Source organism: Heterocephalus glaber, unplaced genomic scaffold, assembly GCF_053883595.1.
Source record: "Heterocephalus glaber isolate CG9 unplaced genomic scaffold, H.glaber_assembly_v1.0 deba00001429, whole genome shotgun sequence".
NCBI classification, from domain to species: Eukaryota; Metazoa; Chordata; class Mammalia; order Rodentia; family Bathyergidae; genus Heterocephalus; species Heterocephalus glaber.
In genome coordinates this window covers 13,149,364-13,173,449 of record NW_028258294.1, presented here as the reverse complement: position 1 = coordinate 13,173,449, position 24,086 = coordinate 13,149,364, and the positions used below count along the sequence as shown (strand labels likewise).

At 32.3% G+C, this 24,086-nt stretch overlaps 1 long non-coding RNA gene across 1 annotated transcript in view; it reads right to left on the bottom strand.

The window, feature by feature from the left end:
- The window catches only part of LOC147827890 (uncharacterized), a 286,837-nt gene that overhangs the window by 158,706 nt on the left and 104,045 nt on the right, over window positions 1–24,086 (bottom strand). The gene's annotated exons all lie outside the window — the stretch shown is intronic.

The window sequence follows — 24,086 nt, the reverse complement described above, 5'->3', positions numbered from 1 at the left end:
ATTTGAAATAGGAAAAGTTTCAAAGGTGTAGGGGTGGTGGGAGCGGAAGGGGAAAGGGAAGAAGGGAAAGGAAAAATTATGAGAAAAGAAAAAAAAGGGAAACAAAATCTATGTAAATAGAGAAGTGTGGTGGGGGTGAAGGGCACACAGGTAATCGGGAAAAAAATAAGAACTAAGATGCATCATGTACAGGTACAAGCACCCAATGATAAATGTAAATGTATCGTATACCTAAAATGTACCAATTAAAGAATTTAAAAAAGAAAAACAAACTCTGCTTAAATTCTAGCTAGCAAGTTAAGAAACAATGTGTTTTGAGGTTCTACTTTGTGGACAAAATACTTCAAGACATGGGACTGATCTGTTTAATCTTAACAGAATCTCAATTGCACCAGAAATAGCATCAAGAATCAGCAAATTGGATCATATCAAGTTAAAAACCTTTTGCACACAAAGGATACAAGAGTTAGCCTACAAAATAGGAAAAAAAAATTGTCAGCAATTCCTTAGACAGAGCACTAATATCTAGAATATAAGCAACACAAAAATAGACCTCCCCAAAATAAAAGACCTATTCGAAAAATGGGCAATTGAAATAGATATTTCTGAGAACAAGTACAAATGGGCAATAAATACATAAACATCTCTGTCTATTAAATATATGCAAATTAAAACAATGCCAAGATTCCATTTTAACCTACAAAGAATGTCTCTCATCAAGAAATCTAATAATATCATATTCTGGCAAGACCGGGGAGGCAGGTAGAAACCCATCTACATCCTTAGAGTGAATATAAACTAGTACAGCCACTATGGAAATCAGTATGGAGATTCCTCAAAAAAATAAAGTAAAATAAAAAGAAATAATCTGAGTCCTACTAGTGAAGTATGAATGGGCAAATATAACAAAGACATAAAGAGTCCCACCGAAAAAATGTACAGATATAAGTTACTGTGGGTATCTTACTGTTTGGTGATGAAAAGTACATTTCACTGAAACCAGATGCCTTGCCTCAGAATCCACTTCCAAAAAACTTGCCAATTACTTTAAAGATGTTGTATTAACTCTCTGTATCTCATTTTCACTATCTGTAAAATGACAAAAGAAAACCAACTCCTTTATAGAGTTTCATTCATTTTTAAAAAATATATGTGTCCAAAGTTCTTTATGGAGAGCCTGGAATAAAGTAAGCATTCAATGTCACAATGGAAGTGTGTGTGTGTGTGTGTGTGTGTGTGTGTGTGGTGTTTCAATCCTTTGGATCTCATACTTAGGGAATAATAGCTAAGAAAATACTAAAGGAAGAGCTTTGTCAGAATCTAGAAGAGTTTGTGACAGACAGTGATTGAGAAAGTGAATTTGGAAAAAAAATCTACAGGTAGATGAGGATACAACTGAGTTCTACATAAGAGTTCATTTTTAAAGGCAAAGGAGGGAGTGGAGGGGTGTATTAAGATCCTGGAACCTGAAACACAGTAGTAAGGTAAGTGTGTTTGGAGTAAAGGTTTATTTTGTCTGAATATGTGTACCATGGATCAAACCCAGTATGAGCAACAGGAGTTGAAGGCTTTGAGGCAGATGTTGAAGAGTTTGATTCTAGAGCTAACTAGTAGATACAATCATACAATGATTTACTAGGTAGGGAGCAGTCTGATTAAAATAATTTAGGGAAAGGAATGATTGTTGCTTTAATTAGGGTGGATTAGAAAGGAAGGAACCATCTAATTATGATTTGATCAATAGCAGGATTCATAAAGAGGCCTAAAAATTGAGAAGACATATTCCAGAGAAGAGATGGGAGTGTAGAGAATTAACAGAATTTTACTTACTATAAATTACAAATGTATAATAACAAAAAGGGTATAATCTAAGAAAATAATCAGAGTATTCTGTTAAGCTTGTTTATAATACAAACACATACCTTATTAGTAGTTAATACATTTTACAATATAATATTCTAATATTTTTGTTATGAGAACAAAAAACCATCAGAACAATGTTAGTTTATCACAAGACACCTTCCTCAATGCCTTTCAGACATATCCATTATTTTAAACAGATTACCCATAGGTTCTCAGCTGATTCACCAAATTCATTTTATATAGCTTACCAAACAACAATAAGGCTTCAATTGATTTTGTGTCACTTAAAAACCAAGAACTTAGAAGTTAAAAGAACCATATCATAGTGTTTACACCTGAATCTTATTCACCTTTGGTTCTATGACTGACACTATTAAAAGATTAGTAAGTACTTATTAAGTGACATTTTTACACCTCACAAACAGTGCATTTACTACTCATTTTAGTTTGTCATCAGTACATTTGGCCATTTTCAAGTATCAAGTGACCTATATCATAAAAGTACTTCACACATTTGAATATCTCTGTAAGATAGATAAGAATGGATTCTTTTGGTGATAAATTATATCTAACACCTCTAAGGCAAAAAGTGAGGGTAAAGTTAATTTTCTTGAGTTCCAGAATGTGCACAAGATGTTTTACATTTTATGTCATTTCATTCATTTTTTCCCCTGCAATTTTATGGGGTTTTAAAACAATTTTTGTAGTATATGTTTTCAGTACATGGAATCTAAGGAAGCAAAAACAACTATTATTTTTCTCTTGTGAAGAAAGCTGAGAAACAGGAAGCTGAAAAACATTGGCTAATGTTAGAATTAACATAGGATCTATTTTTGAGGTTTTGTTGTGGTTGTATATTTCTTCCTCTCTCCTACTTTTCTCATGTATTCTACTTTCTACATTCCTAGTCCCCACAGCATGTTCATATAGTCATAAAGCACAGCAACCACTACCCAATTACAACTGAGTGGTAAGCATAACCAGCCAAAGAGTCATCATCTAAGAAATTTTATTTAAAATGTATAATTGATATTGTGAAATAGGAAGAAAAGGTTCAAAGGGGAAGGGGAATTAGGGAGGTGGGGGAAAGAAAAGAAAAAAAATAAGAAAAGAAGGAAAAAACAGAAACAAAGCTTTTATAAGCAGGGAGCAGTTAAGGGGTGGAAGGGAGTGAAGGAGAATGGGAAAAATCAAGAACCAAGATATATCATGTATATGTACAAATTCCCAATGATGAAGGCAATAATAATTTACACCTCAAATGTATCAATAAACAATGAATAAAAAATAAAATATATCAAAGAGATAATGAAGCAAAAATGGCCCTCTTCATCTAGAGAGAAGTGGAGCTTACTTTTTGTATGACATGTTTGTAAAACACTATCCTAATTTTTGTGTAATATACAAAGATGACATAGTCCATATTTTAATATATGTGCTGCCAAAGCAAGCACCATATTCCATAATCTTAAAGACTTACACATCAATAGCTAAGAGAAATTTCTAAATAACGAACCCATGTACATATGAAAGAGAAATTACTATTTTATACATTTTAAAATGTTTTCTATAAAAGATCCCTTCATGGAAGAGTAAGATTTTATTAAAATAGCAATAGAGATATGGCTTTCTTCACAGGTAGAACAGAAGCAACTATGACAGAGGTACAAAAACATGGGGCTTATTTGGAAAGGAAGAGAAATCCAATGTAAATATACTGTAAACTCTGTGTGTGTTTGTGTGTTTGCGTGTGTATATGTGTTTTGGGTGTGTGTTATAATCTAGAAGTGACTAATTCCATGCTTTTTGACATGTGCTTTTGAGTTTTAGCTTTCTAAAATAAAGTCACTGAAAGATTTTATATAATATAGTGAAACAAGAACTATGTCATCATTATCATTATCAGTATTACTAATATTATTATCTATACAAAAATAATAATAACTATGACATATATTAAAAGATTTCAAGTACCAGGCATGTTTCTAGACATTTAATATGCATTTTGCATTTTTTTCATATATTACATTTATAAATTAGAAATAGTTTTTTTTCCAATAGAAAACAAGCTTCAAAGATATCATCGCTTGCTTAAGTTTTCACTGATAGTAAGAGGAAAGTTCCTAATAACACACACTTATCTTTTTCTAATAATTTTCTGAACTACTACTCTTGGTTTTTTCTACATTCTGTTGAAAAATGAGGTACATAAAATGGACAAGCTGGATCTCAGAGAAATCAGTCATTCATAAATTGGTAACACGTATTTTTATTTTGTTCCTGTTTTCACAAAAATTATTATAAAAGTAACTTGAGCTTTTGATACCCATCTTATAGCTTGATGTTCATTTTTTTTGTTTTCTGTGTACTGTAACTCTGAAAAATATGGACTTGTTAGAGAAGGAAGAGGATAACTGTGATCTTCAGTACTTTGAAATCCACCAGCACCTATAGATCTTGAAGCAACTGACCAGTATTACACTGTTCTTAATGCCCATGTCATTTCAGTGCCTAAACAAAAACAAGAGCCAAACAATAGCTTAAATAATGGAAATCAATAATACCATAGATTTTTAAATGGAAGAATAGCAAATTATAGTCAGAATTTGATTTGTTTGATAACAGATAGGAAAATATCTAGGTTAAAAACAGTAGAATAATATTGTGCTCAATTCCTAAAGATTAGTTTCTTATATTCCCAAAAGCTTTCTCTTTGGTCTACATTTTTTTCCTTGAAACTGGTATGATGAGAGAGAGTTTCAGGAGAATAGAAGTTACCACCCTATAATGATGTTCTTAAGAGTAAATGGGGAAAAAGTTCAGTTTTAACCACCTCTCTATCACATATTGGCTGTGTGACCTTGAGAAAGCCTTTACCTTTGCTAATTTTAACAGCACTGTGCTTAGTTCATAAGCATTAAATGAAGTTACAGAGGTCAATTATTTCAAAATTTCTTTATAGTTCCAGTGTACATTAAATCCATTATGCCATAAATTTCCATTCTGAAAAAATACCTAACAATCTCCTTTTGTCCATTTTTTCAAAATATGCATCCTAAATGTCAGTATTCCAAAATGCCTGTAAGGACAAGGCAGGTAACATAAATGAAAGTTTCGAGGTAGATAAAATATAATAGGAAATTCATGGTCCCCTTCAGATATTGGAGGTCATATTTTTTCAAAAGAACATAATATGAGACAAAGGACATCTGTAGGCTAAAACCTGTCAAGTTATTCCTATGCAAAGACATAAATATCCTTGACCATTCAACAGCCACTTTCACTATGCTTCCAGCTCACTTCATTATGCCTATCGTTTCATTTGTAGGCAAACATCTTGAAATTTTCATTTATCTCTCTAAATTAAACTTGGATGTGTCTTATTCCAGATGGCTTTTTAATCAGGAATATGTATTGCCTTCATTCATGCCTTTTCTTTAGTTCCTTCTGCTAAATTTAACACTCAAGATCACTCTTTCTTGAACCTCTACACTTTGGCTTCATAAAACTACCAACTCTGGCTGTCCTACTCTGACTTATTCTAGCTCTCTTTTGGGGGCTTCTAATTTTTTTTTTCTGATAAGCTGTTACATAATGGTATTTCCTCTGACTCTTGAATTATTTAGCTCAATAATATTCTCTTTATATATTCTCCTTGGAGATCTCAAGCGCTCCTAAATGGACTATATCTGCGTTGAAAGCCCTGAAATTGTTCAGGACGTTCTGCTTACAGGTTTATTGGTGATTTCCATTAATGTATTATAGGTGTCAGAATCCTAATGTCCAAAACTATATAGACCATCTTACTTGTGCCAATAACAATTTATTCATTTCTGCTCCAAATTCGCCCTTTTTCTTTATGATATTAGATGTGAGTGGGATAGTTATTTCTCTTTCACCAAGCAGCTAGTTGTTAAGAGTTTACTGATACAGGAAAATGGAGGAAAACTGTAAAGTCATCATACAAGGAAAAGACCTCTTCCTGATTTCTATCTAGTGTACTATCTTCATTCTTTTGCCAGCAGATTGGTGTTTGTGTGGCCAAGAGGCACTCTATGTAGTGACTGTTACAAAGTAAGAGCCTGCACTCTCCAGAAAATTTCTTCATCCACCCATTTGTATGTTTTTATATCCAAGCTCCAGCTAGCAACCTCTGGAAAATTGTTTTCAGCCATATAAAGGGTCACAGTTACTGATGACCTCTAGCCTCATACTCAAACAAATTTCTTTACCATCATTAGGTTGCACTTTTGTGTTTCAGCCACCCCTCCAAAAGGTATTAACCTCAGATTAAGAGAGATTTCCTATATTCTTAGTCTTTCTTTGTTCATTGTCTTTCAATCCTAATAGAAGTGGCTACCTTTTAAATTTTCTACTTCTATAATTCTTAGTTTTCCGATTTTTTTCAACTGAAATTTACTTGTTAATTTTTCTCATATTAAATTTTCTTTCTCCAAATTATTGGTCTCATTTGCCCTGATGTGACCTTGACTGATACACGTTTGGTATAAGAAGTAGTCACAGAAAATAGACACTCAAATATACATGTATAACTATTATATATATATATATATATTCCCTTCCTTAAAGCTAAATATAATGCCAAGCTAGTGTCGATGCAGTGTGTGTTGTTAATTCATGTCAGTCAGTACATCACAGTTAACCATGCTATCATGCATTGGATTGTGGTGAAATTCCAAGGACTTGGATGCCTAAGCAGAGGGTTCATATGTATCTGCAGTAATTACAACTGCAAAGTTATAGTGTAGACAGAATATACTAAATATAATTAGGTACTTCTAAGGAAACAGACAAAAATCTCCCAAATAAACAAAACAAAAACCAATAGGGATCTTCCATGGATTGATATTGCTTAAAAATCAAATACTAATAGAGTTATTTAGGTGATAATATTTTAAAAGCATCAATTAAATTCATATCTTTCCCCAAGTCTCACAAGTAAGCACTAGGATGTTGATTAAAAAACAATATGCTACTCAAACTCTGAATGAAGACATCTGGGTAGACTTAGATGAAAACAAACATCTCAGTACCTGAGGCAAGTTAAAACTCCCTTACTAGTGGAAGTAACTTGCACTCTTGTATCCAAGGAAACTAGCTTTCCTTTGCTTGAAAACTCTAATTATCTCACTGGGGCAGATTCCTTGCAAGAGTATTGCCCAGGTGTCAGTTACATACTTCCATTCAACTAGGACATATGTATAGGAGTTGATCGTATAACTGTTAAACCAGGAAGGGTGAAACATAACACCAGGTCAAGAAAACCATTTATATTAGAGAACTTACTAGGTAATCTGTCAATATATTATTAAGGGAAAGATCCTCATCCTTGAAAATAATGGTTCTACTTCATAGTTAAAAAGATATTATAATGAGGGATGTAACAAATGAGAGGGGCTCTTGATTTCAAGGAGAAATATAGAATTCCTAGAGAAGCAGAGACCAAGTGGAAAGAGCTTAATTGCCAAACATAAGATGAGCATATTTGCCATAAAAGGTGGCAGGGATTTACCAGTAATCAGAATATTTTTACCTTCAGGGATCCCTCACACTGACTGATTGACTACAATGTCCCCAGGAATGAAACAGATGCGAAACCTACAAGGAAACTATTTAAACCCCATCACAGAAAACACACTTAAATCTGGTGGCCTGGCTTAAATCACCACTATGCTAAGTCATGGCTTCTTGACACTCATTTGTTATATACCCAAGGCAGTTCAAAAATACAGATCCTTTAATTAAAATAAATATAGATCTTCTTGTGGAAGGACCCTGCAACAATACTATTAACATATGATCATTATTATTCCTCCCAACCTTTCCCAAAAGGATAATAACAATAATAACAGTATTGTGGAAAAGTTGAATACCTGGAATTTCTGGATATTACTAGGCCTCGGTGAACTGTCAGTAATCATTGGGACCCAAAATGCCACTGATGACCTATCAGTCAAAAGAGGTATTTATGATGGTCAGGTGATCAATGGTATCTCAGCTTAGATTTGAATGACTTATTGAATCTACATATATCCACTCTATGTATGTTTCACAATAGTCCCTGATTGCAGTTAAAACAGGCATACTCGAAAACTGGTAGAATACCTGAACTGACTTTTTGAGCTATGGAGTAATTTCCATGGTAGGAAGAACTAAATGGAAGCTCCTGGAACTTCAGACTTAGAAAACAGTAAATCAGATTTATTAACAATACATTCCTCAGGAAATTTCAGAGATTATTGTCAACATCAGAAACTTATATGATGCAAGAGTAATGATACTTACAACATTCCTATTTAAGTAACATGATTGTCATATTCACAAAGAAGTTGGTTGGATATGGGAGTTGACTGGATGATCACAAAATAATCAGAAAGTGAATCTAACTGCAGCTGTTATTCCACATATACATTTTACTTTAGGAAATCAACACATCTCTGATAATTCATATGAGGCTATTGATTTGGCTTATACTGTTCTCTCTACCAATGTGCAAAGAACACAAAAAACAATTTTACTTTTTCTGCAAAGACAAGCAATATACCTTCATAGTTTTATCTTAAAACTAAAACAAATCTTCTACCCTCTGCCATGATATAGTTTATGAGATGCTAGTCATCTTGACATTCTACATAATATTCTACTGGTCCACTATTTTGATGATTGGATCAGAAGAGCAGAAACTATAAAGTAGTTTGGATGTCTTAATAAAATATGCAAACCAGAAAAAGAAAAGAGTCTCTGAATGACAGCAGCAAAGGAAGCAGAAGTTCAAATAGTATATTCATTTGTCCACTTTTTTTCTAAGATACATCTGACTCACATACATTACCAATAGTTTAGATGCTCATAGACATAGACATAGAAAAAGGATTGGGAGATTAGTGACAGTCTTAGGTAGCTGGGCCTCTCACAATGGACACATAAAATATATATATTTTTGACCCGTGTAAATGTTCAACAAAGGAGGTTGTCAGCAGTCCAGTGGACAAAATCATACATGTTTCAGCCACTGTTTTACTTCAGCCATTTTATTACAAGCCCAATGGGCCTGTTTACAAAGAGCTCCTTGTGCCAAGGATGGAAGCTATCTTCAGTTCAAAACATGGAGTTTCTCTTACAAATATGACCTAATTATTTCTACTTCAGAGTGTCCAAGAAGAAATCAATCTTGCATAACTGATAAGACATCATTTCTAAGTGTGAGGTAGAGTCAAAAATTCGCAGGTTGATTGTACGGGACCTTTCCCATTATGAAGGGTCAGAGATCCATCTTCACAGAAATGGATGCATATATTTTGGGAATGGATTAACCTTACTTATATAATGCTTTTGTCAGAACCATTATTCACAAACATGTGAAGTGTGCTGTTTTATAGCATATCAGTTATGATTAAACTGTGATAGCACTTCAGACAGTGTTGCTTCTGACCAAGTCATATTGTGAAAGCAAAAATGTACATAAATGGGCTCATATTCATGGAATTACTATTTTTTGTATTTACTTGTTATTCATATAGATTTGTCCATAGTCTCTTTTCTCTCCCTCTTTCTCTTATTATTTTATGCACAAATTGCTGGAGATCAACTTTAAAATTTAATCTTTCAGACTGACAGTGATGAACTTAATGTTTCCCTCTGCTTTACTGTATTTTAAAGAGGCTTCTTCCTGACTCTCCATCTTCCTGACATTCATCTCCATTTTCTTAAGCTATGTACCATACAAAATGTGTAATTGTAAATCCTTTCTTTTCCCTTTTGGCACATAAATCTTTTTAAAAGCTTCTTTCCAGGTTTACAACTCAAAATGTGTTTCTAAAGGTCCTGGATGCCATCCTTTTGAAATGTAATCATCAAGGAAGATAAAACCCTTATCTCTCAGTTTCCACAGGAGTTTGGGAGCTAACTTATTTAACATTCATTTAAACTACTGCAGTGATCTCCTGCTCCTTTCCACTCTTTGAAATCCATCCTCCTCTCTTCCACCTAAATAGTCTACTGAAGGCAAATTCAACTCTCCTCTTTTACCTACATATTCTCCTTAAGGAAGAAGTATCACTGTTACTACCTCCCTAATCTGTTTAAAATTTTCTGAAAATCTAAAGGCCATACCTTTTATCACAGAGACAACTGTATGAAAAAAAGTTCAAACCATAATGGAGCATCTTTTAAGGTCATAATTTTACTCAAATATTTTTCGGAGTAATTTATACAGCAAATAATTTCCAAATTATCATCTTATTAGTAAGCAAGTATATAATGAGGTAGAATCCAAAATTCATATGAAATTTTAAGTTAAATGATTAAAAAATAGTGTTATAGTAGTCTCTGTTGTTAAAATATGTTCCTGAGAATGATTAAGAAGCATTGACGGACAGAATAAAGTCCAAGCTCTATAAGACACACACACACACACACACACACACACACACATGTATTTCACTCTGTGATTTGTCTTCTGGTTATAGCCAAACTTCAGCACCCATGACACTGTCCCTTCAAGCCTATCTTTTATATATTTAAGCCTACCTTTTATGTATTTATACATTTTTGCCTCTATAAGCACATTGAATCATATAGTTTTATGATCCTGATTCCTTCACTTAGATTGTTCTACCCTCATATATGAGTGAGGACTCTTACTGACTCGTTCTCTATTCATCCTTTAAGATGATACTTATCTGTCATCTCTGTTTCCTTGACTCAGAGGAAAACTAATCCAAGATTCCTGTTCTTTGCCCAGTATTACAACTGTCCTTGCCATATTATATTAAAATAATCTGCCTATGTTTTCTCACCTATTCATACTATATATTTCTATATGTAAGAATCAAACCCTATTAATATTATAGTCAACTAATTATTCTTAGCACCCACTAACATATCTGACCTTGGTTAATAATAAAAGACATTGCTTCATAAAATATACTATCAAGCCGTGTATAAGGTTTTTAATTTCACATCCTTGAACCTGAGCTTGATAATATTATCCCTACTTCATTAATTGAGAATCCAAAGCTCTTAACATTAATGACCTTGCCTTAAGACACACAACTTCCAATGGAGGTGATAGAACTTCCAAATGGATGAAAATTGGTTCCTGAAGACAAAAAGTATCTTAACAATTACAATAGTTTCCCTACCTGAAAAAAGGTGCAATCTATTGCTGAGTTTTCTTGGTTACCACACAAGCACCAGTGACACTGCAATTGTGAAATATGTCCAGAATCTACCAGGACATGAGAAAACTAATTTTCTTGTAGAGGAGTTTTATCATCTACATAACTATGGTGAGTAAATGGCTGTGATTAGTACTAATTTTATATGCAATCTGATACTTTATAATTTATATATGTAAATAAGTATATTAAAAGTTACTCAACAAATATAGTTATAAAGTTCACTTATATATTAAAAACTTTCTAATTTATAGATGACCTTTTATCTTAAAAAGGTTCTTATTCTTAACTTTGCATTGATATGCATTCACTATATAAACATACACATTACATTTGTCATTATTAAAATTTCTTAGAAAAAACAAAACATGTTTTGAAGGGCTTCTTAGTGGAACAATACTGAAAAGCATTGAGAAACATGACCTTAAATTACATAGGCAGCAAGTGCAGAAGCCAGAATTCAATTCTGTCTTGTAGGTGCAAATTCAATGTTTTAAAAAATTCATCCCAGCTGGCTCCTGGCAATCAGAAATCTGACAGGAAAGTCATTCTATGACAAGAGCATGTTGATTTTTCCACCTCTGCCTGAGGCCTCCAATGCCCTCTTAATGGCCTATGATTCTCTGCTCAGCAGAAAACCATTTTCTCCCCAGATAGCCTAGAAAATGCTTTTCTCAAGACAAACACACTGAAAATCACAACAGACCTAGAGTTTGACTTAGAATTCTGTAATGTGCTCCCCTGCCATCTGTACCAAATATGAGGTGATTTAAAAAGCAGCTCAAACAAAGTGAATCCATACTGAAAAGGAAATCACCTATAGGCGACCCAATGTACTCTTCTGGTTTAAATCTAATTCTGTCAGATTGCCCCACTATTCAGGCATCACAAAATAGTCAACACACAGGTGAACATGGCTGAATCCTTTCTTAAAAAGAGAAAGGACAAAAGGCAACGTTATCTCTTAGGTAGAAACCAGCAGTGCTCCCAAACATCTTTCCCACTTCCAAAAATCTTTGGCGTGTAATTAGGGATGCCTTTTCAAAGTGAAATCAACAATTCTTAGGCACTATTCATTCATTTTACCACAGCATATATAAAGCAATGGAATTTCAACATAGAACAATTATTTATTTGCTCATCGAAGTAAAAATTACTGAAAAATGACATGTCACCTAATTAACACAATGAGAAATACTCATAAAATAGGAAATTGTAGTCTGTAGGCATTCCAGAAATTTAAAAATTAACAACCAAGATCAAAAACCATTTGCTCCAGGCCAAAGGCTGGCACAGAGTATTTGACCACTCTGATCAAACATTATGAAGTTACCAGTATGTTCTATTTATAATTACCCTAGCAAGTAGAGATTTGTAATGAATCCTCTGAAGCAGAGCCCCCAGGAAACCACATTGTGAAGGTACATTGTTTTAAATTAAGCATGTTTATGTTTCCTGGAAGAAGGAAATAGACTTTGAAGAAGATAATTAAGAGTAGACTATATACAGCTTCTGCTATAGCAGGATTAATTAGGAAAATACCTTACTACAAAGTGGTTTCCACCCAATATTTTTCTTCACAAGAATATAGCAGTGGTGGAAATACTCATGTTTCAAGAACATTCACAGAATTCCTTAGTTTTAGTTTGTTTTAAATGTAATAGAAATTAGTTCCAGTTATTCTTTTGGGCACACAGGCTGTAGTGTATAAGAACTAGTTCCTGTGTCAGTGAAGCTCATAGCCAAATGGGATACAACTACATAAAGCCATAATTGCAATAAAACTTAATAATTGCTAAAAATACTGTATATGCAAAGTTCAGAACAAAACACAGCAAAGTACTATATATTTGACAAAGATTCAGAAATATTTAGTTACATTTGCAATTCATCTTGAAAAATGAATCCATAATTTTTCTAGATGAAGAAGGCTAGGAAGAATAATTCTGGTAGAGGTTTGATAACATAAAAGGAAACAAATGTGTGTGGAATAACCAGAAAATAGACCAGTTTGTCACACCCAAGATGTGACTGTAGATCACTTGCCAAGGTGGTGGAGATTTAACGTTCCTTAGGTTGAGGATGTGTACCATGACTTCTTCCAAAGAGTATGATGTATAAAAGATGAAAATATATTAACTTTAGAGGAGAGAAATCTGACAAAATCTACCCCAGCCAGGTGACCATGATCAATGTATACAGTGATAAGCTATGTTGATTGCATGTACTCTGAATACAATGCAATAAAAATGGAACTTTACTGCTCTGATTTTCTTCAAATTCCACAATCCCAGAATAATTATAAAACCACAAGGTAAATTTCACTTGAGGCATAGTTTTATAAAATATCTGATCAATACTTCTCAGAACTGTCAAGGTCATCAAAGAAAATAAAAGAATTTGTCACAGCCAAGAAAAGTCTAAGGAGATAAGGACAAATAAACATAATTAATAGTCTGTATCAGATCTTACAACAGAAAAAGTACCTAGAAAATCTCAATGCATATGAACTTTAATAGTAATATGTCAAAATTTTTTCATTAATTTAAACTAATATAGGATTCCAGACTCATTTGTTCAAAGTCCATGATAATAAATATATCCAATATGTTGGGGGATGAGTTCAAAACTAAATTTTTCTTCTATTGTCTTCATAAATCAAGAATTTTTAATTTTTTAAATATTGAAACTTCTAATTAATTTATTTCAGACTAGTGTTTTTGCCTAGAGGTAGTGTAAAATATTTTGGTAGATCATAGCTCTTATTTAAAAGAAGATATAAAAGAAAGTATTACTATTCTAGAATTGTACCCCAGAAATTTATTTAAATTTGGCACATTTTCCTTTAGGAAACAAAACAAATATTTTATATTGAAACAGCAAACATATAAAAGTATAGAAAATACAAATAATCATACCAGTAAACTATCATAATTATCAACATGAAACCACCTGCAGGGCCAAAAAGTTGCAAAAATCAGCAGCATCACAGGAACCTTCAGCACACATCTTTCCACTCACTAAAGTCTTCCTCTCCTCAAAAGCTACTATCCTGAGTTTTACGTTGGTAAAATGGCATTTTCTAATCCAAGTAGTTAGTTAAGCTTGTGTCTCTAAGATTAAGGATAAAATTTCCAGTACTTATTATGCTTGGGTTTTTTCTTACAATCTTTTAAAAATTATTATTAGGATTCATAAATACTATTGTGTACATTTGTAATGTAAATTTTCATAGTTATGTAAGTATTTCATTATTCTGATACCCCAGAATTTATTTAATAATTCTATTGTTATAGGACATATGGCCTATTTATAATTTGGAGGTTATTATGAATAATTCATCTATCATTATGCATGTTTTAGTGCGTATGTTCATGCATTTCTCTTGATTATATATCCAGAAATAGAATAACTGAGTTGCAGATATTCATAACATTTAATTTTAGTAGGTAATATCAAACTATTTCCTCAAATTGTTCTTTCTTATTTAAATGGCATCTGCCTTGTTCATCAAAATTCCCACTGTTTTCATCTTTGCCAACATTTATTATCAGTCTTTTTTCATTTTAGTTATTCTCATCCATGTCTACTGGTATTATATATGATTTTAATTTGTATTTCTCTATTATTGGAGGCTGAACACATTTTTAATCGACTATTTGGATATTCTCTTGTGAATTGACTTTTCATTCCTCTTTCTATATTCATACTATTAACCTTCTTCTCATTGATTTGTAGGAATTCTGGGTCAAGTCACAGTTGCATATATTCCAAATACTTCCCCACACTATGTACTTTGCGTTCTAACTCACTCAATGACATTTAGTAAACAGATGTATAATACAGTGAAATTTATCAATCTTCTTCATTACTAGTGCTTTGTTTTGTGTAACAAATCTGTTTTCTACTTTAAGGTCATGGAAATATGTTTCATTCATCACCTAAAAAGTTTGTTGTTTTGCCTTTAACCATTGAAATTGACTTTTATACAGACATGGAGATAGATTCTCTTTCAAGTGAATATCCAATTATCTCAGCATTTTTATTAAAAAGATAATCCCTTTGACACTGCTCTACATTCTAACTTTTGTCATAAATAAAATGTCCATACAAGCATGAATCCAATTCAAGGTATGTGTTGTGGGGGCCTCTCTTCAATTTATTTCTTCTCTCATTGTAAACATATCATGCTATCTTAATTTTTATACCTTTTCGTTGAAACTTGATGTCTATTAGAATGAGCCTCTGCCTTCTTTTTTTCTTTTTCACCATAGTTATGTATTTTATATGTAATTATATATAAATCTTTCACTCAAAATTTGAACAAGGAATTTGATCAATATGGTAATTTTAAGAAAATTACAATCATTTACAGACTTCCAATCTATTGAAAACATGAATTTCTTTTTAAGTTTTATTTGATTTTCTCGATAATGTTTAGAATTGCAAAGATAATGTCATAGCTAACTGATTGTGTCAATTTGTATACGAGTTGCTCGACTAAATAGGGTCAGCACAATTCTGGATGTGCCTGCAGGGATTTACTGAAACAGAAGACCTACCCTGGTGTGAGTGGCACCAACCAATAGGCTTATATGCCTGAATGGGATAAAAGAGAAACTAAGAAACATGGTCCCTTCTGTTTCTTTGGAGGAGCTCCAGTCTTCACTTTCATATTGGACATCTCTTGAATTCCAGTGCAGACCTTTCAGCCTTCCAGTGTGGATCCTCAGCCTCCTGATATGGACTCACAGGGGACATTACAGTGAACTCCAAGCCTTCCACTGGATTCTTCATATCTCCAGCACAGTGACATGCTTTTGCACTCTTCCACACCTGACACTGTGGGCACCTATTGTAAGCCTCTCTTATAAATCCTTATACATCTGTATAATCTGCATTAAATCTGTTTCTCTAGTAAGCATTAACTGATACAAATAGTAAAGGAAATAATCATAAATCATTCAAGCAGTAAAACAATTTAGCTATACAAAAGCTTTACATTTCTCTGGAAATACCCTGATTATCAAAAGAAAAAAGAGTATTCCAAGTTTTAAGGAAAACATTATGACAAAACAGTTTTTAACCTATGGAGTTGTTATGCATATGGGCTAAGAAGATATTCATGAATATTTAAATCACTAAAATGATTATTACTATTATATATTGCTTAAAAAAATGCTGGGCATGGTGGTGCATGCTTCTGATCCCAGCACTTGGGAGGCTTGAGGCAGGAAGATTGCTGGGAGTTCAAGGCTAGCCTGTACTACATAATGAGTTCAAGGCCAGCCTGAACTACATAGTAAGACTTTGTCTCAAAAAAGAAAGAAAGATGAATGAAGAGAGAGAGAGAGAAAGAAAGAAAGAAAGAAAGAAAGAAAGAAAGAAAGAAAGAAAGAAAGAAAGAAAGGAGAGAAAAGGAAAAAAGAAAATTTCCTATAGCTACATTCAAACTGATAGAAATTAAAATCAGGAACATGAGAAAAAAAAGTCAAAATACAAAAGATAATATTAAGCATTAAAACCAATTGAATATGTTGATTTAGGTATAAATAATTGTTAAAAATATGATTTAAAAAATAAAGGTAAAGTCCAGACAACAATTCTTGAAGTGTAAGATTCGTGTGGTAAATAATAATCATTTCAATAACAATCATACCTAACAACACCACTTCTAGGAGCTGGGTAGGTAAAGTAGAAAGGTATAGTGAAGAAAGGTTAGACAAATTTCTCCCTCTGAATACAAGTAAATTAATCAACATCTAGTTTTTACTATAATAATTAAGAAGCCAGAAACTTAAGAATGTTTTTTGAAAATTTAGCAAACAATGGTTTAACTAGTAGTAATTTTAGAAATAAACACTAAAAAAGAATCCCCTCCATGAGCCCAGTAGAAATTAATGATATGCTAATATGGCATAATTCCTCACTTTTAATAAAAATGTAGTCTAATAGTGAAAACAGATAATTACATGATATGCATAGTATGTAAACCACCCTGTAAATGGCATCCCTGGAATTGTGCCTTAACAACCATAAATAGCTACCTCACTTAGAATATTTCCTGGCATATAAAGTAGCTCTAAGCATTTAAAAGTATATATATGCTTTGTTTCATATGGATTAAAAAAACTACATTCTTGGATTATTTGTTGATTACTAATTTCTTCATTCCCTTCTTTAATACATGATGGATTTATTAGCTCTGACTCATCTTCTATATTTAATTATAAACCACTATCAACTCATGGTTGCTTATACTATATATACCATTCATAGGAAATTATAAATTTTAAATTTTATGGAGAATATGGAAAAAATTAGAAAGATAAATATCTAGGTAAGAAAGTAGAAAAGTTATATAAAAGTATTCCTTTATCTCTGAAAATGTCAGGCAAAATAATTTTCACTGCTCAATTCTCATTTTTTTAAATGAAGAAAATTATTTTCAATTAAATCCTATGCATGTCTTTTTAAAAATTCTTAATAAATGTAGCACAAATGTAAACTCATATCTATAAGTGTTTATGAAAAGATTTCAAATATTGGAAATTAAAATCTGAGGTCCATTTGTAAAACACTAAAACGTATGTGAAGTTAATTGCTGCTATGGTGGAGAAGTTCAGTATTAGAATATCTGTGTGTGCAATGACTATATTCAATAAACAATAGTGTGGGAAAAAGGCACATGTAAAATTATATAACAAATATCTCAATAAAAGATGACATTTTTAGATTAAGAATAAATACATAACTTATGTTTCAAAATATGTTCATATTTATAATATCAAATTAAACTTCAGTATTTTAATAGCAAAATCAAAGAATTCCTTTGAAATTTAAAGAGGAATAATAGCTGACAATGATTGAAAATTCTGAGATAATAAAAACATTTACAAAAAGATATGTATATCATTTAATTATCTGTTTTCACTATTAGGCTACATTTTTATTAAAAGTGAGGAATTATACCATATTAGCATATCATTAATTTCTACTGGGCTCATGGAGGGGATTTTTTTAGTGTTTATTTCTAAAATTACTACTAGTTAAACCGTTGTTTGCTAAATTTTCAAAAAACATTCTTAAGTTTCTAGTTTTACCAATGGAAAATTTCAGAAGTCTCTTTACCTAGGTTTACACTTTTGTTCATTTGAGATACTTTTACCTCATTATCCTCCATTTTATTCCTCCTCTCTTCCCAGGTCAATTACTATGTGATTCCATTAGGTTTATCTGAAAAAATGAGAATACTTTTGCTCTTTTACAGTTTTAAAATGGCTTAATTAGCAACATTAATTTCATCGTAACCTTAGTTCACCTTTCCCATGTAACCTAACATATTTGAATGTTCTAGGGATTAGAATACAGACATCTTTGAGCAGCTACTGTCTACCTATCAAAGTGGATAGTTGTGTTACGGAGTAAGGTTTGCTAGGATTTTTTTGAGGACTTTTGCATCTATATTTACAAGTGTTACTGGTCTGCGGTTTTCCAGTGATGTTATTTTCTGGTTTTTATAATTTATTAAGATTTAGATTTTTCTTTTTTAAATATATAGGGTTTTTTTGTTGTTTGGTTGGTTGTTTTCTTGTGGTTTTTTGGTACAGAGGATCGAACTCAGGACCTTATGCTTGTGAAACAGGGACCAGTGCCACTGACCTAAATCCCTCCAGCCCTAAATATATGTATTTTAATGCTATAAATTTGCCTCTTGGCCCTGTTTTAGCTACATCTCATAAATTGTGGTGTTGTGCTTTAATTTTCATTTATATCAACATATTTTCTAATTTTTCTTTTTTGTCCAATGTTATTTATTAGCCATACATTATTGAGTTTTCAAAATTTCACTGTTTTTTATTAGAGAATAAATTGTCTCTTATTGCAATCGTTTTACATTCATTGGAAGTCTTTATAACATTCTTTAAGAGGCTTTCAATTTGTTTCAACCATAGAATATGCAGTGCCACAACTTCTATCTCATTAATTTAAATAACAAATTAGCTCTTAACTTATTGAGAATCCTTTTGTTTGAGGAATCACTTGTCTCATTTCCAAGATTCTGTTTTTGCCTTGAATTGCTCATTATGTATCTAGGTTTGCATAGTTTCAAGTTTATCCTACCCAAAATTAATTTTTCATCAAATTTTAAAGATATTTACATTATTACTTCAAATAATCTAGACCTTTCTCTTGCTCACTACTAATTATGGAATTTCCAGTATGCATATTTTAATACTCTTGGTGGTATCCAACAGGTCTCTGGGGCTTTGTTCATTTTCCTTTGTTTTTCTTTTCTCTGTTCCTGCAGCTGCACATTTTCAATTGACCATCTATCAGTTCATTGATTCTTTCTTTTCCTATGTCAGGTCTGCTGGTAAGGACCTCTATGAATGTCTAATTTCAATTTTTTTGTACATCTCAACTCCATAATTTTTATGTACTTCTTTCTTGCAATTATCTCATTCTTGACATTATCTACTTGGTGATATTATCTATGTGGTGTTCTTATGTTTCTATCCTTTAGATATTATTTACTTCAGTGTTTTAAAACATATTTAAAATAGCTAAATTAAAGTCTTTGAAATGGCAAATTCACATTTGTTCTTTGCCAGTCACAATTTCCACAGAATTTTAGGAAAATTGACTTCTTTTTCCTCTCAATGGATATGACTTTGTTTCTTTCCAGAATGTTTGGTTGAAAAATAAATATTTTAAGAAATGTAATGTGACAATTGCACAAATAAATTTATCTTCCCAGGGTTTTTGCTGTTACTATTTGTTAGGGCAATTAATGATTTAACATAATTTTCCTTAAATGCCTCTAATCAATAGTTTCCAGCTTTTACTAAATACTTCTGTGTATCTGTTGGGGCATGTGCTCAACATTCAACCTGGCAGTTTAAAACTCTACCTTAACCTTTCCTTCCTGCTTGTGCAGAACCTCAAAGTAAGCCATAGGTGAGAAGTAGGGATCTTCTCAGGTCTTTCCTATGTATGAGTATAGCCCTGTACAAGAACATGACACTATGTGTGTGACGGGTGTTCAGGATTACAAGGACTATGTCAGAGATTTTCAGAGCAACTAGGGGCATTTTCAAGAAGCTTTGCCTTTCAGAATTTTTTTTTTTTTTTTTTTTTTTGGTCAGCCTGTCATTTGCCCCAACTTTCACCAGTGCCCCAGGCAATTGCCACAAATGGTTTTATTAACTATCCCTGAGCAAGAGTTTGCTCACAGTGGAAAAGCTCTGAGTCAGACCTTTTAAAAAACATGACAGCCCATGAGTGTGATGTTCTAGGAAACTGCCAGACAGATCAAATAATCACAGTTAGCTGTGAAATGGGTTTTGTAGGAAGTCCAACTTCATCTACATTCTCCAGTGACTACTAGACTCATGATTTTCAAAGAAATTATAAAGCCATTGGTTTTCAAGTCTATCAAGAGATGATAAGCGGTAGATAGGGATAGAGTAAGTTAAAATATCATAATGCTTGCAGGTTTTATTGAGATTAAATAACTTTTCTTGAAAAAATTGCTAACAAGGTTATTACAAGATATTTGTCCTGGAAATGTTGATTTTTATCAAATTTTTTTCAAACGTTTTCATTACTTTTTGAAAGAGAGAGTTTTTCAAAGTTCTTTCATGCCACCCTTCTTACTGATGATACTCAGTGGTATTAAATTTCACTGTTGATCTTTTAGGACTTGATGGCCCTGCCGAGGCACCAGTGACCAACGGGAGCACAGCCGCACTGCCGGCCCTGGGTGACGACCTGGACATCTTTGGCCAGATGATTTCTAACACTTTGCCTGCAGCTGTCATGCCCCCAGCTCCGGGAAAAGACCCCAGGACGTTGAACAAATTCTTAGAATGAACAGACATTAAATGTGAGGAAAAGGATCAGTTAGTGATGTAGTTGCTTTGGCATCTAACAATATGAAAATAAATACCAAGTAGGTAACCCTGAAAAAAAAGAATAAAATAAAATAAAATAAATAAATTTAATCATAAGATGTTAGACATTTTTTTGTGAAATCATGGTGGAGAGCATACAGAAGTGTGAATTAGATAATATCACAATTAGTCATTCATAGCTAAATAATATAATGAATAAATTGATTAATAAATTGGTTTATAACTGCAGGAGGTCTCAAGTGGGTTTTTGGTCTGATATAATTTAGCAGCTTCCAAACAATTTGGATAAATGCATAAAAGACTTTTTAATCAAATATTCAAGATAATTTTAGTTGAGAAATTTTATTTTTTAAATATTTCGTTTGGCTGAAACACTGAGTAAAACAGTTGTAACAAGACCCACTATAAAGTTCTATAACAGCCTTCTTAAAATTAATTGCATTTTGCATATTAGGTGAAGTAAATTTAATAGCAATTTACAGTAGATAATGAAGAAGAGAGGAGAAAATAGAGAAGAAAAGAAAACATATTTTTGTTAACCTCCAAAATGCTATGTCCTAATAATATGGCAAGTTTATCACTGAGGTCCATTCACAACTACTCTCAGAAACTTTAATTACTAATTAATTCAAAAGCTATTTATTGAATACATGATATAGTATATGAAATCTAGTCTGTTAGACAAAGTGGAAACAAAAATTTATGGAAAAATACAAGTTTTACGTGCAATGAGATCATCTAAACAGTCAAATGAAAACAAATTATAAGGATAAACTTGAGTCAAGGAAAATGGATGCACCTTCAAGCTATAATGTTAAGTCAAATAAATCAGACACAGCAGCTTCACTATTGTATGGCTTTTCTTATACAAGAAACCCATAATATAAATAAAGAGCAAAATAAAAGATAGATACTAGAAAAAAAGTGAGGAAGATCTTTATAAAAGAGAAGGGGAACCAAGAGATGCAGGGAGGGGGAGGGAGGAAAGGAAAAGGGGATCCAAAAAGAATTTAGGATATGTTGTGTACATGTACAAACTCCTCATGAAGAATGTAATCCTTGTGTACTGCAAACATGTACTAATAAAAATTGAAAATAAGAAATAAAAAAGAAAATGCAATAAATTTTGTATCACAAATAGGCACAAAGTGATAAGGAATCAAATAGCGTGTCTAATTCTGTTTCAAAGGAAAAGTTTCATAGGTAAGTACTCTTGTCAAACAAGAGTTTGAAAAACGATTTGGTATGTTTCAAGCATTTAGTATGTATTTATTCTTAGAATAAAAATAACAATTAAATAAATATTTCTTGCTTTTGGATATGAAAATCTTGTGAGAGTTTCCCCCCGCTACCTTCAAAAGAAGAATTCCTTAATATCTATCCAGTGAAAATTAACTGAAGGGTCTTAATTAGTTATTAAATTGGAAAAAACATCTTCCCAATGACCTCTCTCAGTTTGACATTTGTGAAAGATAAAAGTTCAATTCACACTGTGACAAATTCTGTGAAAATATACATATTATTCAATGACTTAGAGATGAGCCAAAGATTAGATGAGTCATGTGCAGCTACTCATAAAACCATAATATGAAGCCAGCAGTCATCAGACTTAATTAAAGCTTTCAAAGTAGTTCTACCTCTATAATGTGTGATTCCTCTGAACTTCTTATTGCACAAGCATTCTTTTTTCACTGAATTGCTACAGCCATTCTGAGCATTGAACAAGATTTATAATACCACAGATTGGATGACAGATAATGGTAGAAGCTAAAGATAATAAATAATTATTGGTACCATCTGGACCTTTTGAAAAACGTCCTTTTAAAGAGTGTATTTTAGAGTTATACAAAAATAGAATTTGTGCAAAGAAAATTAAAATATTCAATTTAAATTAGATGGGAGTAAAGGTACTAATTAAGAATTCACAAGGGAAATACAGATCTAATTTAGAAGCAATTGACACAAAACTATTCATAAAACAGGATAGCTTTTCAGATTAGTATCCATACTGATGAAGTAGAATATGTTCTCCATTAATATTTTCATGTCAAAAATAACAAATGCCACCTAGTATGAGCCATGGGGTCATTTCAGTAGTTTTTCCATTTTTTAACTGAGAAATCTGATTACTATTGGCATTGGCATATATTAAATTCAGTATAAACAAATACAGTAACTGTACATGAATACAGGCTATTTTTTCTATGGGGTTCTTCCTGCATCAATGGAAAATGATTTAATCATTTAAAAATGTTAGTGGATGTATTTGCAAAGATATTAAGTTTGGTGATATTTCTAATCCTATAATTGTACTGTATTCTTGGTGTCTGACTCTTTCCTGACAATGGAGAGAGGGAAGCACAGAATACTTACCTATATTTCTATCAGGGTTTCTCAAGATAGCAACTCACAGAAATTCCAATAAAAAGAACTTTAAAGGAGGGAGTTACAGAAAACATACAAATATAGTTGCCAAGTGCCTACCACACACACACACACACACAAACACACACATTTTACATGTAGCACTCACTGTACATATATTCTATTTTATTAGCTCACAAAAATCCTCAGAGAATGTTATTCTCATTTTTCAGATGAGGATTTGACTTTTCCCAATTCAAATCTGTCTATTGCCTTCCACAATACCAAGCAATGGGTAAAAAGCTTAGAGAAGTAGTTAAATAGATTCACTAAAACTGAAGGATATAGAACAGATTGGAAGTGTAGAGGTCCAAATCAACATAGAACATTGGGATATACTACCCTGTCTGAGTAAAGATAAGGTTCAAGGAGACTGTTTTTCTTTTGTGGTGCTTATCACCCTCAAAACAGCATGACTTTAAAGTGGGAAAACCATTAAACAGCTGCAGTGGCATGTGCTAATAAATTTCCCATATAATGAATCTATTTTCTTTCTCTGAAATATTTAATAAAGGTCTTCATTATAGTAGCTTGATTAGAAGATATCAACTCTTAAATAACCAGAACTATTTTCAACATAATGAAATGTTTTGCTGCTTTCCTAGCTGTTGATCAGATTATTGCTATGTGTTTAAAACCAACAATTTACTTCTCACTAATAATATCAATATATTTTTGGCTC